At 39.9% G+C, this 18,844-nt stretch overlaps 1 protein-coding gene across 4 annotated transcripts in view; it reads left to right on the top strand.

Annotated features, from left to right (window-relative positions):
* The window catches only part of SLC41A2 (solute carrier family 41 member 2), a 175,136-nt gene that overhangs the window by 10,139 nt on the left and 146,153 nt on the right, over nt 1-18,844 (top strand). The window contains exon 1 of one of the 4 annotated variants that reach the window (XM_032299930.1): nt 3,551-4,157. The exons of the other annotated variants lie outside the window; for them this stretch is intronic. The gene's annotated coding sequence lies outside the window, so the exon portion shown is untranslated. Of the gene's footprint in view, nt 1-3,550; nt 4,158-18,844 lie in introns of those variants that run through there. 4 annotated transcript variants of the gene reach the window in all.

The following is an 18,844-nucleotide window of genomic DNA, read 5'->3' as shown; positions in this document are numbered from 1 at the left end:
CCTATCTTCTAGGTTTTTTACAAAAGATAAAATGAAGTCAATATATATAAGAGGAAGCAATTCTTTTTGCTTTACATAGTATTGATGTAGATAGAATGGGTGATCTCCTTTCCTTTAGGTTTAAGTTTCTATATCTTTTGGAGGACTTGTTGATTAGACTTTATGTCTTTGGAGCAATGTTTTTTTAGTCTGAGGGTGTCATTTTGATAAGCTATTTATATTCCTGGTAAGTATAAATGATGTAGGAAGCAAATTAGGCCAAAGGACTACTTCCTGGAGAAATAAACATTTTTTTTTTGTCATTATCCAATGAACTTAATGAAAGGCTACTCTTATAAATATGACAAAGAGGCCAGGCGTGGTGGCTCATGCCTGTAATCCCAGCATTTTGGGGGGCTGAGGTGGATGGATCACCTGAGGTCAGGAGTTCGAAACCAGTCTGGCCAACATGGCGAAAGCCCGTCTCTACTATAAATACAAAATTAGCCAGGCGTGGTGGTGTATGCCTGTAATCCCAGCTACCTGGGAGGCTGAGGCAGGAGAATCACTTGAACGTGGGAGGCGGAGGTTGCAGTGAGCCAAGATTGTGCCACTGCACTCCATTCTGATCAACACGAGCAAAACTCTGTCTCAAGAAAAAAAAAAAAAAAAAAAAGAAAGCAAAATTATTAGGAATCCCTGCATCCCAAAAGCTCAGCTGCTATTTTCTTCATTATATCTGCTATTGTCGCCTGTCTTTTAGATAAGAAACAATAAAGAATTTCCACAGTAACAATTTTAATTATTTCCAAGAAAAGTCAGAAAACTCTGTTGTCGCATTTCTAGATTAGTGGAGTTTCAAAATGACCCCAGGCAAACCATGGTGGATTCAAATGCTTTCATGAGTTCTGGTTGAGTAGACTTAGTTCATTAGCATAAGATTTAAGATAATCTGGTTTATTTGTAAATTATAAAAATGTTATTTAGATGTCTTTTATAAATTAAAATATGAGATATTATACTTAAAAAACAGTATTAGGGCTAGTTCCTAGTCCAACTTTCATTGTCTTTTTTTCCTTTTAAAACATTGTGGTTTTGTGAAGAGTTACACTTTTTGGTATATATATGTACTGTTTAATATGTATTCATATTGGTCAGTGCATATATATATATATGTAAAATATAAATGTAATTTAAAAAATATACTGGCAATTTAATTTAGTGAAAAATGGGATGTCATATAAAATATAAATATTAAAATCCAGTTGATTTTTTTTATAGATTAGAACAAAAAATTTTGTTCTAATTGTTCAAAACAATTTATAAATTTGAACAAAACAGTTCATCTTAAAAGCCAGTGGTTGCACATGGTGGCTCATGCCTGTAATCCCAGCTTTGGGAAGCTGAGGTGAGTAGATCACCTGAGGTCAGGAGTTTCAGACCAGCTTGGCCAACATGGTGAAATTAGCCAAGAAATTTGTATTTCTATACTAAAAATACAACAATTAGCCAAGCATGGTGACACGTGCTTATAGTCCCGGCTACTCAGGAGGCTGAGGCAGAAGAATCGCTTGATTGCTCCACCCAGGAGGTGGAGGTTGCAATGTGCCACCTGAGATTGCACCACAGCACTCCAGCCTCAGCGACAGGGTGAAACTGTCTCAAAAAAAAAAAAAAAAAAAAGAAAGAAAAAAAGAAAAAAATAAATTAAAAGCCGGCAATTCAGCACAGCAATGTATAACATTTTTGTGATTGTATGACATAGCATATTTAGTAATAAGAAAGAGGTGGGAAGTTAGGTTTTGAGTCTTTTATAAAAATGTAAAATAGTAATGAATGATGATAATATTAGCTAACATTGATTGAACTCTGTTCTAAGCACTTTGTATGTATTAAGTCACTTAATCCTCACAATAAACCAGCGAAGGAGATGTATTTACATGAGAAAACTGAGGTATAGAGGCATAGGTCCACAGTGAAAGTCACGATGTAAGCCAACTTGACTCTGAAGCCCCAGCTCTTAACTGCTCTCATTATCATTAGTGTGTTGACACTTCTTGACAGTTAATTTTTGGAGGCAGATTGTCTTTCTTATTTGAAATGTGAAGATTTGACAAGTCACTTGAAATTTCCCCATAAAAATCACTCAATACAAGTCATATCATTTCATCGAATGAAAGCATTGCAAACATCTCAGTAAGCTTTGTACAGTTTCAAACATAGCATAAAGTACTTGCCATAAAGATTCCACATGAATAATACAACTTTGAATAAGTAATTAGTGTTCTCCTTTTACAAATGTGCCTGGATCAGGCGTGGTGGCCCACACCTGTAAACCCAGCTCTGTGGGAGGCCAAGGTGGGAAGACAGCCTGTGGCCAGGTGTTCAAAACCAACCTGACCAATGTAGTTAGATTCTGTCTCCACAAAACATTTTTAAAAATGAGCTTGGTATGGTGGCATGCACCTGTAGTTCCAGCTGCTAGGGAGGCTGAGGTGGGACGATTGCTTGAGTCCAGGAGTTCAAGGAAAAAGTGAGCCAGGATCACACCACTGCCCCTCATCCTGTTTATCCTGGGCAACAGAGTGAGACCATGTCTCTACAAAAAAAAAAAAAAAAAAAAAAAAAAGTGCCTGATTGAAATCTGTAAACTCAGATATGGGATTTTGATTGTGTATGGATTTTATAACCTGAATTTAAAACTCTTATGCTACTTCTTAGAACAAAAAAAATCTATTCCTTTCTCGACCCCTGGGAACAATGCTTAATATGCAATCAAAAAACGTTTGAGCACTAGAAAAGGTCACCAAAAGAGATTTAAAAAAAATTTAATGTTTTATAATTTTTGTAAAAACAATGAAGTGGAATTCATGGTGAAAATATCATACCTTTTTGTGACTCTGATACTTGTTTTTTTGGTCATTATTTTAATTTTGAATTATATGTGATGGATTGAAGGGGAGATACACCGTGGACTTGGTAACTTGGCTTCACATTGGAGGTTATGGGTTGTAGTTATTTATTCACAATCATGTAACCAATATAAGATATGAGTGAGTCATGGCTGTGAAATAGTGGAATACAGCAGAATTCTGAATTGTCTGAAAGTATTTAGGATGTATTAATTGAATGAAGCTGTTGCCTTTTATTTAAAGATAACTGTAGCATAATATTGATTAAGAAAATTTTATGGATATTTTATGAAATGAAAAAAGCAGGATGCAAACCAGTGTGTCCAATATGAGCCTATTTTTGTTTTAAACATGTATTTGGAAAAAATATAGTAAATTTATACATACCAATATGTCATCAATGACTATCTCTGGATGGTGGATTTTCAGGATAAACCGTTTTTTGTTTATCTTTTTTATTCCATTGAATGCATACTACTTTTATGAAAAATATAAAAACAATAAAAGAGAACTCTATGCCAATGGATATTAGAAACACACTTTTAAATAATCTTGGAAAGAAGGGTAGTTGGGAATTTTTTTTTTTTTTTTTTGAGACGGGATCTCATTCTGTTGCCCAGGCTGGAGTGCACTGGCTCCATCTCAGCCCACTGCAACCTCCACCTCCCAGGATCGAGCAATTCTCCTGCCTCAGCCTCCCAAAGTAGTTGGGAATTTTTATGAGCAAAGACCACTATATGACAGCTAAATTGGCCTTTGGGATGGTTTTGAGAGTAGTTTTAGCTTAAATTTCAAGTTGGGCTTAGAACCTTCCAGAAGAGTTCTTTTGAAAACAAACAGACAAACTGGTATTTGAATAAAATAGTGCCCAGCCCTGACCAAAGGGTAGAAGAGAGACTTGACTGCAGTGAGTAAAGAACTCAGAGTTAGGTCATTGTTTCAATTTGATGCCAAGATAATTGAGTAACATGATACTGTGCACCTGTGATTTACTAATCTCAATTTAGTCTGTTCTGATGAGTTGGCACACTCGAACTGATTTACAGAAAGTGCAGTTTGGGGAAGGTAGAAGATTGGTTTTATCCCCTGGGTATCCTGGTGAGGGAAGGTGATGTTAGGCCACCACCTAAGGAAGACCTTGGTGTGGAGGCTGTCCTGCACTGCCACCTCATCATCTGATGTGCTTCCATGCCACCAGCTCAGGGTAGAGCGCTGCTTCTCTCTGGGGACAGGGGAAAGAAAAGGGCTTGTGGATGAGTGCTCCAAGTAAGTATTTGTTATTTGATAGCCATAAAAATGATGAGAGATTCATGGACTAAAATTGTAGAATAAAAAGCATAACCTTACCAATGGCAAGTAACTTTTTTCCTTTTACTTAAAAAGAGAACTTTTTCTTCTAAACATTGATACATTGGCTCTTTTTCTTTCTTTCTCTTCTCTTAAAAAGGCTTTTGCTTTTTTCCCTTTTAAACTTGGACCCATTGGCATCTTTTCTGCACCTTAGAATTCTGGAAGCTTTTAACTATCAGTTTAATGAAAAAGAGTCAAGTGTATATTTTAATTTGGCTCCCCAGTGGGTTTTGCATTTTAAAAATCGAACTCTGAGAGGATAAAAATGTGTTAAGGGTGAAGTATGGAAGTATACTTTTCTATGAATCCTGAATAACAATTTCTGCTCATTTGTAATGCTAATGAACTGCAGTTATTTAGTTTCTAAATTTAGCTATTTCAGATTTATAAGTGCCAGAGAAATCACTATTTCTTGTAGGTATTTTTTATAAGCTGACTCCGTGTGACAAGGTAGAGTACGTAAGAATAAAACATAAACACTGCAACTTACAGAGTGCCAGCTAAAATAAAACCAGGAGTATAACATTAGATGAGTAAATTGAATATAAAATTTGAGTTTCAGATGTAGTTGTAAGTTTTCTCACTGCTGAAGTAAAAAAAAAAAAAAAAATCTGGCTCAATTTTTTTTTTCTTTTTTTCCTTTTCTTTTTTTTCTATCACTTCTGTAAGCTGGCTCAATTTTTTTTGAAGAAAAGCAAAAATACTAGTTTTAGTAGCAAGGCATTCTATAGCTATAATTTCTAAATAAATGTTCTATGACTATATATAGGGGAGGGGGTGCTGAGTGATGAGGTAACGTTCTCTGAAATAGTTTGCAGGAAATCAATGAATTTAACATGTCAATTTTTTTTTTTTTTTTTTTTTTTTTTTTTTTCTGGGGTGACAAGATCTCACTCTATAGCCCAGGCTGGAGTGTGGTGACACGATCATGGCTCACTACAGCCTCGACTTCCCAGGCTCAAGTGATCCTCCCTCCTCAGTCTCTGAAGTAGCTGAGACCACAGGAATGTGCCACCATGACTGGCTAAGTTTTATGTTTTTGTAGAGATGGGTTTCCGGCACGTTGCTCAGGCTGGTCTCAAACTCCTGGGCTCAAGCGATCCACCTGCCTCAGCCTCCCAAAGTTCTGGGATTACAGGTGTGAGTCACTGTGTCCAGCCGCATGTCAATTGTAAGAGAAGAGTATTAAGTGTTTGGTAGTTTTTAAAAAATAAGATACATGTAAGAAATGTTTAAGATAGAGTAGGGGAAATAAATATACCTCTTTTTTGTTGTTGCTTAAAAGCACTTTCTCAACTTCAAAATAGAGTTCTCTAGTTCAAGTTGTTTGCTATCCATCTACTGTTTGACTTGTCTCAAACAACAGCAGCACTAACATTTTTGGTAGTTGTTTGTTCCTGTATTACAAAAGCAGCGATGTTTATTCATCACTGTCAGTTTAATCAGAATTCCAAGTTAAATGATTGAATTATTTTTGACTTTTTATCTATCTATCTATCTACCTACCTACCTACCTATCTTTTTCTTTAGAGACAGAGTCTTGCTCTGTTGCCCAGGCTGGAGTGCAGTGGCGAGATCTCAGCTCACTGCAACCTCTGCTTCCCAGGTTCAAGCAATTGTCTGCCTCAGCCTCCCGAGTGGCTGGGATTACAGGCACCCACCACTATGCCCAGCTTATTTTTGTATTTTTGGTAGAGACAGAGTTTCACCATCTCAGCCAGGCTGGTCTTGAACTCCTGACCTTCGTGATCCACCTGCCTCGGCCTCCCAAGGTGCTGGGATTACAGGTGTGAGCCTCTGCACCCGGCCTTATTTTTCAGATTTTAAAATTTAATTTTACTTTAAGTTCTGGGACATATGCACAGAATGTGCAGGTTTGTTCCATACATATATGTGTGCCACGGTGATTTGCTGCACCTATCAACCTGTCATCTAGGTTTTAAGCCCCACATGCATTAGCTATTTGATATTTTTCACTTTTCAGTTGCTTGGTTTGATAGGGGCTAGATAAAATCTGATAGAATGAACTGTACTCTGTTTATGCAAACCAGTTAGTTCTTTGGACACATACCGTATTTACTCTGTCAAAATTTTCTCAGTTAAGAGTTGGTTTAACTGGATTGTGTTTTAGTTGATTCATTGGCTTGCTTTTGATGTATCCTTCCAAATGAAAATTCCTTTAAAAATTTTTTATTAATTTTTTTTGGGAAGGCGGGAGTTGAGGGTTGTGATTCTGAAAACAAAACCAGTGGCTCTGGGTCTGGTTTTATTGAAAAATTATTTGAGATGTATTGAGGACTTATTATATAGAGGATTCTTTCAATATATCCATTATTGCTTCTGTAGGCTTAAACAAATCCTTTACAAATGTTTAGGCATGTAGAAGCTGAAGGATTGATAAATGTTATAACATTGTTCTTTCCTGTCAGTAGGGAACCCTAGAAATGAGTGATTGTTTTATGGAATCAGCTACCTTTGGGGTATCAGCAGCTAAATTGTGTCTGAGATGTCTCAAGCTCTCAAGCTTTTGTGTTTGTGCAGATCATTCAGGACCATCTATTTTGCAGCAATTCAGTGTTACTGACATGACAGTTAATTGTCCTTTCACTTCTCCTCCATGTTCCCCAGCTTGTTAAGAAAGTTTGACATCACTCCCTATTTCTTAAATTAAACCCATGTGAGTTCTTGAATTCAGTTTCAGTGGAAAGTTTTTAGGTTAAGCCAAAAGGTCAAGATTTTTCTTAGGAGCTTTTTTTTTTTGCTCGGTTGCTCAGGTGGGAGTGCAGTGGCACAATCTTAGCTCACTGCAACCTCTGCCTCCTGCGTTCAAGCAATTCTCCTGCCTCACCCTCCTGAGTAGCTGGGATTACAGGTGTCTGCCACCACAGCCAGCTAATTTTTTGTATTTTTAATAGAGATGGGCTTTCGTCCTGTTGGCCAGGCTGATCTTGAACTCCTGATCTCAGGTGATCCATCTGTCTTGGCCCCCCAAAGTGCTGGGATTACAGGCGTGAGCTACTGCGCCTGGCTAGGAGCAAACTTTATTTTAGCCAAAAAAAAAAAAAAAAAAAAAAGGGGGGGGACGGGGAGATGAAAAGGAGAGACTTTCTTCTTTTTATTTTTTTGAGACTGAGTCTTGCTCTGTTGCCCAGCTGGAGTGGAATGGTGCAATCTTAGCTCACTGCAACCTCCGCCTCCTGGGCTCAGGCGAGTCTCTTGCGTCAGCTTCCCAAGTAGCTGGGATTATAGGCACCTACCACCGCACTGGGCTAATTTGTGTATTTTTAGTAGAGACAGGGTTTTGCCATGTTAGCCAGGCTGGTTTCGAGCTCCTGACCTCAGGTGATCTGCCCTCTTCGGCCTCCCAAAGTGCTGGGATTACAGGGCTATGCCATTGTGCCCTAGCCAAAAAAAAAAAAAAAAAAGTAGATAAAAAGAAGGTACTTTCAGATAACTTCATTCCATTTTAGAGGTGAGCTTTTTTTTTTTTTCTTTTTAATAGCAAACAGAAACTTAGAGGAAGTATACTTAAAGAAAAAATGAAAGGCCAGCACAGTGGCTCACGCCTGTAATCCCAGCACTTCAAGAGGCGGAGGCAGGTAGATTGCCTGAACTGAGGAGGCTGAGAACAGCCTGGGCAACATGGTAAAACCCCATCTCTACCAAAATACAAAAAATGAGCTGGGCATGGCGACATGCACCTGTAGTCCCAGCTACTCTGGAGGCTGAGGCGGTAGAATTGCAAGAACCCTGGAGGCAGAGGTTGCAGTGAGCTGAGATAAGGCCACTGCACTCCAGCCTTGTCGACAGAGCGAAACTCCGTCTCAAAAAAAAAAAAAGAAAAAGTGAAAAGAACAGAATGTACTCTTGCAGAGTGGCAAAAGTAAGGATAGAAAATAACCATAAAATAAGGCCGGGCGCGGTGGCTCAAGCCTGTAATCCCAGCACTTTGGGAGGCCGAGGAGGGCGGATCACGAGGTCAAGAGATCGAGACCATCCTGGTCAACATGGTGAAACCCCGTCTCTACTAAAACTACAAAAAATTAGCTGGGCATGGTGGCACGTGCCTGTAATCCCAGCTACTCAGGAGGCTGAGGCAGGAGAATTGCCTGAACCCGGGAGGCGGAGGTTGCGGTGAGCCGAGATCGCGCCATTGCACTCCAGCCTGGGTAACAAGAGCGAAACTCCGTCTCAAAAAAAAAAAAAAGAAGAAAAAAAGAAAATAACCATAAAATAAGTCAATTTCTGTGTGTGTGTGTGTGTGTGTGTGTGTGTGTGTGTGTGTGAGAGATAGTACTGTGGATTTTAGTGTTTATATAAATATACCTGCTCAACAAGTTTTGAGATTTTCAACTAAATGAAATGGTGGTAATAGATTGCATTAAAACTTTTTTTTTTAATTGTTGTGGGAACAAAACAAAATGTTAAACTCCCATTTAATACCTTTCTTAGTAATTAGGAATGACCTGTGTCTTCTGACTCTCAGCTCTGCTGGACTTCCTGAGTTGTTTTTTAACTTCTGCAATGGAACACAATACCTCTTTTAGTACAATAGGCAGAGTTCCTCCAAGATTCTGGTTTGGTAAATCCACACACATACAATATACTTTATTTTCTTTATTTTTAAAAATAAGCCATTTTGTGGCTGGGCGTGGTGGCTCATGCTTATAATACCAGTACTTTGGGAGGCGTAGGCCCCTGCTCTATGCTCTTCCTAGAAGTGATCACTTGAGGCCAGGAGTTTGAGACCAGCCTGGGCAACATAGCAAGACCCTGTCTCTACAAAATATTTAAAAATTAGCTGGGTGTGGTGTCTAGCACGTGTAGTCCTAGCTACTCAGGAGACCAAGGTGGGAGGATCACTTGAGCCCAGGAGTTTGAGACTTCAGTAAACTATGATTGCACCACTGCACTCCAGCCTGAGTGACAGAACAAGATGCTTTTTTTATTTTTGTGAGGTTGAATTCATAAGTAGTGTCTGATCTTATTTTCCTTTAAGTCAATGATCCCTGACATGACTCTTTAAACCAGTGGTAAACTATGACAGAGCTCTTGCAGGAAACATGAAATGAACTTTCTGCAAGTCTAAGCGTGTTCAGTGAAAAGGACTGCCGTTTAGTCTGAGATTTTGTCCTTTCTACATTTTTGGTGTTAAAATATTTACTTATATTTTAGGAAAAGATTGTTTTTAACTTTGTAGAATTTTGGGAGGAAATTTTGGTTTTTGAGATTCGAATGTTTGGAAGCCAGTGTTTTTAAACTCCTTGATCATAGACTGGAATCTTTAAATGCTCAGTATATCAGAGAGACTCTCCTAAACTAAAATGGATAGGAATCTGTGGGTCAGATTACTTTTTGAAACATACACTTTTTAAGTTAGCTTTTGTTAGGTTTTGCTGTGGTAATAAACAATTCCAAACTCTCAGTGGCTTTCCGGGGCAGAGCTTTATTTCTTTCTCCTGCTATGTGTAGCCTGTGGATTGCCATGGGGTGGCTGTGGTCGCGGTATCTCTCCATGTGTCGTTGTCTTGGGACCCAGCCTGAAGAAGGAGCAACTGCCTAGGACATGTCATTCTCATGACAGAGGGAAGAAAGAGACATAGCTGAATTGTTTCTGTTTGTAGGTGTTGCTGCTGCTCTTATTCTGTTGGCCAAAGGGAATCCCATGGCTAAACCTGGTGCTAGTCGAGATGAGGAAGTGTAATTCTCTTACAGTCCCTGCAAATCATATGGTAGCAGGTAAAGACAGGAATCCTCCTGTAGGAGGGGAGCAGTAACAGGGAGTAGTAATAACATCCATCACAGTATCAATCACATTGAAGCACTCTTGTATATACACAATTTGAAGACCAATAATGAACACTAGGTACCCACAACCAAGCTTAAACAGTGTAACCAATACCTTTGGAAACTCCTGGGTGCTTTTATATCACTTCACCAAATGTAAGCACTCTCTTGAAATCTGTGTTTATCATATCCTTATTCTTATATTACATTTAATAGATATGCCACAATTTATCCTTTCTCATGGATTAATTCCATTTATTTTGCTGGCATGAATAATGCTACCAAGAATATATTTCATGTGTCTTACGGTGTACAGTGTGAATTTCTTCAGGGCAAGGATTTAAGGATGGAAATGTTAGATTGTGGGACACATGCCTCTCAGTTTTTGTAGATAATGCCAAATTGTTTTCCAAAGTGGTTTCGGCAGTTTATATTTGTACAAGTAGGGTTGTATGCAGTATCACTGTTCATACTTGAAAGCCTGATAATATCAAATGTTTGGTATATTAGGAATGAATCAGGTTCCTTTTTGAATGTATTGGGAGGTGCTTCTCAAACTAACACAAATTATTTGGGATGCCATTAAAAGTGAAGATTTGGATTGAGGAGGGTGAGTTGGATGGAAGCTGGCTGAGGCCCTGCATTTCTTAGTTTCCTAGTTGATGCCATGCCGTTGGACCCAAGACCACACTTTGATAACAAGAACCTAAGACACTAAATACAGTCATGCATCCCTTAATGAAGGGCTTAATGATGGGGATAAGTTCTGAGGAACATGTTGTTAGTTGCATTTCATCATTGTGTGATCATAGAGTATGCTAACACAAACTGAGATGGTAGAGCCTACTGCACATCAAGGCTGTGCGGTCTGGCCTATGGCACCTAGGCTACCGTACAGTAAGTACTATACAAACCTGCATAACATGTTACTGTACTGAATATTATAGGCAATTGTTACACAATTTTAAGTATTTGTGTATCTAAAAATAGAAAAAGTTTGGCAAAAACACAGTCTAAAAAAATAGAAATGATACACCTGTATAGGGCACTTACAATGAATGGAGTTTTCAGTACTGAAAGTTGCTCTGGGTGAGTCAGTGAGTGAGTGGTGAGTGAATGTGAAGGCCTAGGACATTACTGTACACTATTGTAGACTTTATAAATATACTCAGGCTACATAACATGTACAGAAATACTTTTCTTTGTTAAACTGTAGCTTTCTATAATTTAATTTTTTATTTCAATTTTAATTTTAAAAATTGTTTAGAGGCAGAGTCTTGCTCTGTCATCCACTGGAGTGCAGTGCATGGTCATAGCTCATTGTAATCTTGAACTCCTGGGCTCAAGGAAAACTCCTGCTTTGGCCTCCTAAAGTGTTGGGATTACAGGCATGAGCCACTGCACCTAGTCTGTAACATTTTTACTTTATAAACTTTAAATATAAAAAAATTTGACTCTTTTGTAATCACACTTAGCTTAAAACACACATTGTGGTCCAGGCGTGGTGGCTGACGCCTATAATCCCAGCACTTTGGGAGGCCGAGGTGGGCGGATCATGACCTCAGGAGATCAAGACCATCCTGGCCAACACGGTGAAACCCTGTCTCTACTAAAAATACAAAAAAATTAGCAGGGCGTGGTGGTGCACACCTGTAGTCTCAGCTACTCGGGAGGCTGAAGCAGGAGAATTGCTTGAACCCAGGAGGCGGAGATTGCAGTGAGCCGAGATTGCACCACTGCACTATAGCCTGGGTGACAGTGCAAGACTCCATCTTAAAAAAAGAAAATATGCATCGTGCAGCTGCACAAAATATTTTCCTTCTTTGTATCCTTACTTATACACTTTTTTCAATTTTTGTTTTTTCCTTTTACTTTTTAAAGCTTTTTCATTAAAATCTAAGATATACATTGATAGAGTTTGGGTCTGTGTTGCCACCCAAATCTCATCTTGTCACTCCCATAATTACCATATGTTGTGGGAGCATCCCAGTGGGAGACGATTGAATTATGAGGGCAGGCTTTTCCTGTGCTGTTCTCGTGATAGGGAATGTGTCTCACGAGATATGGTGAGTTGCTCTGCACAACAAGCTCTCTCTTTGCCTGCCACCATCCATGTTAAGATGTGACTTGCTCCTGCTTGCCTTCCGCCATGATTGTGAGGCCTCTGCAGCCATATGGAACTATGAGTCCAACTAAACCTCTTTCTTTTGTAAATTGCCCAGTCTTGGGTATGTCTTTTATCAGTAGCATGAAAATGGACTAATACACACACACATTAGCATAGGCCTACCTAGGGTCAAGATTGTCACTATCACTGTCTTCCACCTCCACATCTTGCCCCACGAAAAGGTTTGCAGGGTCAGTAGCACACATGGAGCAGGTATACATGCTAAAATAATATAAATGTGTTATAGTAAGTACATAAACCAGTAACAAAATCATTGTTTATTATCATTGGCAAGTATTATGTACTGTATATACATAACTGTATGTGCTATACTTTTATATGACTGACAGCACAGGTTTATTTATACCAGCATCACCACAAATGTGGCTAATGCCTCCTGTTACGGCGTTTTGACAGCTACGATGTCACTAGGCAAGAGGAACTTTTTTTTTTTTTTTTCCATTTGTTTATTTTATTGCATTTTAGGTTTTGGGGTACATGTGAAGAACATGCAAAATTGTTGCATAGGAAGACACGTGGCAGTGTGATTTGCTGCCTTCCTCCCCATCACCTACATCTGGCATTTCTCCCCTTGCTATCTATCCCCAGCTCCCCACCCGCCACCGTCCCTCCCCTATTTCCCCGCAACTGACCCCAGTGTGTAGTGCTCCCCTCCCTGTGTCCATGTGTTCTCATTGTTCAACACCCACCTATGAGTGAGAACATGCGGTGTTTGATCTTCTGCTCTTCTGTCAGTTTGCTGAGAATGATGGTTTCCAGGTTCATCCATGTCCCTACAAAGGACCCAAACTCATCGTTTTTGATGGCTGCATAATATTCCATGGTGTATATGTGCCACATTTTCCCTATCCAGTCTATTGTCGATGGGCATTTGGGTTGGTTCCAGGTCTTTGCTATTGTAAACAGTGCTGCAATGAACATTCGTGTGCACGTGTCCTTATAGTAGAACGATTTGTAATCCTTTGGATATATACCCAGTAATGGGATTGCTGGGTCAAATGGAATTTCTATTTCTAGGTCCTTGAGGAATCGCCACACTGTCTTCCACAATGGTTGAACTAATTTACACTCCCACCAACAGTGTAAAAGTGTTCCTATTTCTCCACATCCTCTCCAGCATCTGTTGTCTCCAGATTTTTTAATGATTGCCATTCTAACTGGCGTGAGATGGTATCTCAATGTAGTTTTGATTTGCATTTCTCTGATGACCAGTGATGATGAACATTTTTTCATATGTTTGTTGGCCTCACGTATGTCTTCTTTTGTAAAGTGTCTGTTCATATCCTTTGCCCACTTTTGAATGGGCTTGTTAGTTTTTTTCTTGTAAATCTGTTTTAGTTCTTTGTAAATTTTGGATATCAGCCCTTTGTCAGATGGGTAAACTGCAAAAATTTTTTCCCAATCTGTTGGTTGCCGATTCACTCTAATGATTGTTTCTTTTGCTGTGCAGAAGCTGTGGAGTTTGATTAGGTCCCATTTGTCTATTTTGGCTTTTGTTGTCAATGCTTTTGGTGTTTTGGTCATGAAGTCCTTGCCTACACCTACGTCCTGAATGGTTTTGCCTAGATTTTCTTCTAGGGTTTTTATGATGTTAGGTCTTATGTTTAAGTCTTTAATCCATCTGGAGTTAATTTTAGTGTAAGGTGTCAGGAAGGGGTCCAGTTTCTGCTTTCTGCACATGGCTAGCCAGCTTTCCCAACACCATTTATTGAACAGGGAATCCTTTCCCCATTGCTTGTTTTTGTCTGGTTTGTCAAAGATCAGATGGTTGTAGAAAGGTTGTGTTGCCTCCGAGACCTCTGTTCTGTTCCATTGGTCTATATCTCTGTTTTGGTACCAGTACCATGCTGTTTTGATTACTGTAGCCTTGTAGTATAGTTTGAAGTCTGGTAGTGTGATGCCCCCCGCTTTGTTCTTTTTGCTTAGAATTGACTTGGCTATGCGGGCTCTCTTTTGGTTCCATATGAAGTTTAAGGTGGTTTTTTTCCAGTTCTGCAAAGAAGGTCATTGGTAGCTTGATGGGGATAGCATTGAATCTGTAAATTACTTTGGGCAGTATGGCCATTTTCACGATATTGATTCTTCCTAACCATGAACATGGAATGTTTCTCCATCTGTTTGTGTCCTCTCTTATTTCGTTGAGCAGTGGCTGGTAGTTCTCCTTGAAGAGGTCCTTTACATTTCTTGTTAGTTGTGTTCCTAGGTATTTTATTCTCTTTGTGGCAATTGTGAATGCAAGTTTGTTCTTGATTTGGCTCTCTTTAAGTCTGTTATTGGTGTATAGGAATGCATGTGATTTTTGCACATTGATTTTGTATCCTGAGACTTTGCTGAACTTGCTTATCAGTTTCAGGAGGTTTGGGGCTGAGACGATGGGGTCTTCTAGATATACAATCATGTCGTCTGCAAATAGAGACAATTTGACTTCCTCCTTTCCTATTTGAATGCCCTTTATTTCTTTTTCTTGCCTGATTGCTCTGGCTAGAACTTCTAATACTATATTGAATAGCAGTGGTGAGAGTGGGCATCCTTGTCTGGTGCCACATTTCAAGGGGAATGCTTCCAGTTTTTGCCCATTCAGTATGATATTGGCTGTTGGTTTGTCATAAATAGCTTTTATTATTTTGAGATACGTTCCATCTATACCTAGCTTATTGAGGGTTTTTAGCATAAAGGGCTGCTGAATTTTGTTAAAGGCCTTCTCTGCATCAATTGAGATAATCATGTGGTTTTTGTCTTTGGTTCTGTTTATGTGGTGAATTACGTTTATAGACTTGCGTATGTTGAACCAGCCTTGCATCCCCGGGATGAAGCCTACTTGATCATGGTGGATAAGCTTTTTGATGTGCTGTTGCAATTGGCTTGTCAGTATTTTATTGAAGATTTTTGCATCTATGTTCATCATGGATATTGGCCTGAAGTTTTCTTTTCTTGTTGAGTCTCTGCCGGGTTTTGGAATGAGGATGATGTTGGTGTCATAAAATGATTTGGGAAGAATTCCCTCTTTTTGTATTGTTTGGAATAGTTTCAGAAGAAATGGTACCAGCTCCTCTTTGTATGTCTGGTAGAATTCAGCTGTGAACCCATCTGGACCTGGGCTTTTTTTGGGTGGTAAGCTCTTAATTGCTGCCTCAACTTCAGACCTTGTTATGGGTCTGTTCAGGGTTTTGGCTTCTTCCTGGTTTAGGCTTGGTAGGAGGCAAGTGTCCAGGAATTTATCCATTTCTTCCAGGTTTATTAGTTTGTGTGCATAGAGTTGTTTGTAATAATCTCTGATGATGGTTTGAATTTCTGTGGAATCTGTGGTGATATCCCCTTTATCGTTTTTTATTGCATCAATTTGGTTATTCTCTCTTTTCTTTTTTATTAATCTGGCTAGTGGTCTATTTTGTTGATCTTTTCAAAAAACCAGCTCCTGGATTTATTGATTTTTTTGAAGGGTTTTTTGTGTCTCTATCTCCTTCAGTTCTGCTCTGATCTTAGCTATTTCTTGTCTTCTGCTAGACTTTGAGTTTTTTTGATCTTGCTCCTCTAGCTCTTTCAGTTTTGATGATAGGGTGTCAATTTTTGATCTCTCCTTGCTTCTCATGTGGGCACTTATTGCTATACATTTTCCTCTAGAGACTGCTTTAAATGTGTCCCAGAGATTCTGGTATGTTGTGTCTTCATTCTCGTTGGTTTCGAAGAACATCTTTATTTCTGCCTTCATTTCATCGTTTATCCAGTCAACATTCAAGAGCAAGTTGTTCAGTTTCCATGAAGCTGTGCGGTTCTGAGTTAGTTTTTGAATTCTGAGTTCTAACTTGATTGCACTGTGGTCTGAGAGACTGTTTGTTACGATTTCCGTTCTTTTGCATTTGCTGAGGAGTGATTTACTCCCAATTATGTGGTCAATTTTAGAGTAGGTGTGATGTGGTGCTGAGAAGAATGTATATTCTGTGGATTTGGGGTGGAGAGTTCTGTAAATGTCTATTAGGTTTGCTTGGTCCAGGTCTGAGTTCAAGTCCTGGATATCCTTGTTAATTTTCTGTCTGGTTGATCTGTCTAATGTTGACAATGAGGTGTTAAAGTCTCCCACTATTATTGTGTGGGAGTCTAAGTCTCTTTGTTAGTCATTAAGAACTTGCCTTATGTATCTGGGTGCTCCTGTATTGGGTGCGTATATATTTAGGATCGTTAGCTCTTCTTGTTGCATTGAGCCTTTTACCATTATGTAATGTCCCTCTTTGTCTCTTATGATCTTTGTTGCTTTAAAGTCTAATTTATCAGAGATGAGAATTGCAACTCCTGCTTTTTTTTGCTCTCCATTTGCTTGGTAAATCTTCCTCCATCCCTTTATTTTGAGCCTTTGTGTATCCTTGCATGTGAGATGGGTTTCCTGGATACAGCACACCGATGGGTTTTGTCTTTTTATCCAATTTGCCAGTCTGTGTCTTTTGATTGGGGCATTTAGTCCATTTACATTTAGGGTTAATATTGTTATGTGTGAATTTGATACTGCCATTTTGGTGCTAGCTGGCTGTTTTGCCCTTTAGTTGAGCTGGTACTTGTTGTTCCTTTATATGTGTAGAGCCTCTTTCAGGAGCTCTTGTAGAGCTGGCCTGGTGGTGACGAAATCTCTGAGTACTTGCATGTTCCCAAAGGATTTTATTTTTCCTTCACTTATGAAGCTTAGTTTGGCTGGATAGGAGATTCTGGGTTGAAAGTTCTTTTCTTTAAGGATGTTGAATATTGGCCCCCACTCTCTTCTGGCTTGTAGGGTTTCTGCTGAGAGATCTGCTGTGAGTCTGATGGGCTTCCCTTTATGGGTAACCCGACCTTTCTCTCTGGCTGCCCTTAGTATTTTCTCCTTCATTTCGACCCTGGTGAATCTGATGATTATGTGCGTTGGGGTTGCTCTTCTTGACGAATATCTTTGTGGTGTTCTCTGTATTTCCTGGACTTGAATGTTTGCCTGCCTTGCTAGGTTGGGGAAGTTTTCCTGGATAATATCCTGAAGAGTATTTTCCAGCTTGGATTCATTCTCTTTGTCGCATTCGGGTACGCCTATCAAACGTAGATTAGGTCTTTTCACATAGTCCCACATTTCTTGGAGACTTTGTTCATTCCTTTTTACCCTTTTTTCTCCAGTCTTGCCTTCCCGTTTTATTTCATTGAGTTGATCTTCGACCTCTGATATCCTTTCTTCTGCTTGGTCAATTCGGCTGTTGATACTTGTGCATGCTTCACGAAGTTCTCGTGTTGCGTTTTTCAGCTCCATCAATTCACTTATATTCCTTTCTATTTTGTCCATTCTCGTTACCATTTCATCAAATCTTTTTTCTTAGTTTCTTTGCATTTGGTTAGAACATGTTCTTTAAGTTCACAGAAGTTTCTTACTACCCACCTTCTGAAGTCTGATTCTGTCATTTCATCGCACTCGTTCTCCATCCAACCTTGTTCCCTTGCTGGTGAGGAGTTGTGATCCCTTTTAGGAGGAGACATGTTCTGGTGTCGGGTGTTTTCATCCTTTTTGCGCTGGTTTCTTCCCATCTTTAAGGATTTATCCACCTGTCGACTTTGTAGTTGCTGGCTTTCAGATTGGGTCTCAAATCTTTCAGATTGACGTTCTGTTTGTTGATGATGAGGTTATTTCTGTTTCTTGGTTTTCCTTCTGACAGTCTGGCCCCTCTGCTGTAGGTCTGCTGAGGTTCACTCCAGGCCCTGCTTGCCTGGGGTTCACCTGCAGCAGCTGTTGAACAGCAAGGGTTGTTACCAGTTTTCTTCTTCTGCTATCTTTGTCCCAGAAGGATACCCGCCTAGTGTCAATCTGATCTCTCTTTTATGAGGTGTCTTTTTGATATATAGGGGTCAGGGAGCTGCTTGAGGAGATGGTCTCTTCTTTATAGGAGCTCAAATGGTAAGCTGTGAGCTCTGTTGTTGTTCATTCAGAGCTGCTGGGCAGGTACTTTTAGGTCTGCTGCAGCAGAACTCATAAACTGCTTTTTGTTCCCGGGTGCTCTGTCCCAGGGATTTAGGGCTTTATTTATAAGTTTCCGTTATGCTGCCGCCTTCTTTTTTTTTTTCTTTCCTTTAGACCTGCCCAGCCCAGCAAGGAGGCAGCCTAGTCACTGTCGGCCTATAGCAGCTTTGCTGAGCTGCTGTGGGCTCTGCCCCGCTGCCGAGTGAACTTCCCTGCAGTCCTGTTTATATGTGTGTAGTTAGAACTGCTTTGGCGATGGTGGCCCGCCTCTGTTGGGGCAGAGTCTCTGCTGTGGCGGGTTGCCTCGGCAATGGCGGGCTGCCTCAGCAATGGCGGGTTGCCTTGGCAACGGCGGGGTGCCTCCGGATGCTCCTCCCCCACAGAGCTGGACCGTCCTGGGTTCAGCTGTGCTTGCTGTGAAACTCTCAATCCAGAGTTTCTGGTTGCTGTTCTTTTGCGGGGGTGGGGCCAGCCGAGCCTGATCGCCTGGCTCCCTGCCTCAGAGCCTTTTTTAAGTTGGTGTTCCAGTTGCCTGTTGAAGAGGCGCCATGGTCTGTTTGTTTTCCCCTGTGGCCACTCACTGCGCTGGCTTAAACAGCGGCACTGAGGTTTGTGGCGCTTTTTTGTTTTTTTTTTTTTTTGCCCTGGAATCTACTGTCCTGGTTC

The sequence above is a fragment of the Sapajus apella genome, unplaced genomic scaffold (assembly GCF_009761245.1).
Source record: "Sapajus apella isolate SASKATOON/1434 unplaced genomic scaffold, GSC_monkey_1.0 scaffold2, whole genome shotgun sequence".
Classification (NCBI taxonomy): Eukaryota; Metazoa; Chordata; class Mammalia; order Primates; family Cebidae; genus Sapajus; species Sapajus apella.
This window is presented reverse-complemented; position numbering and strand designations above follow the sequence as displayed.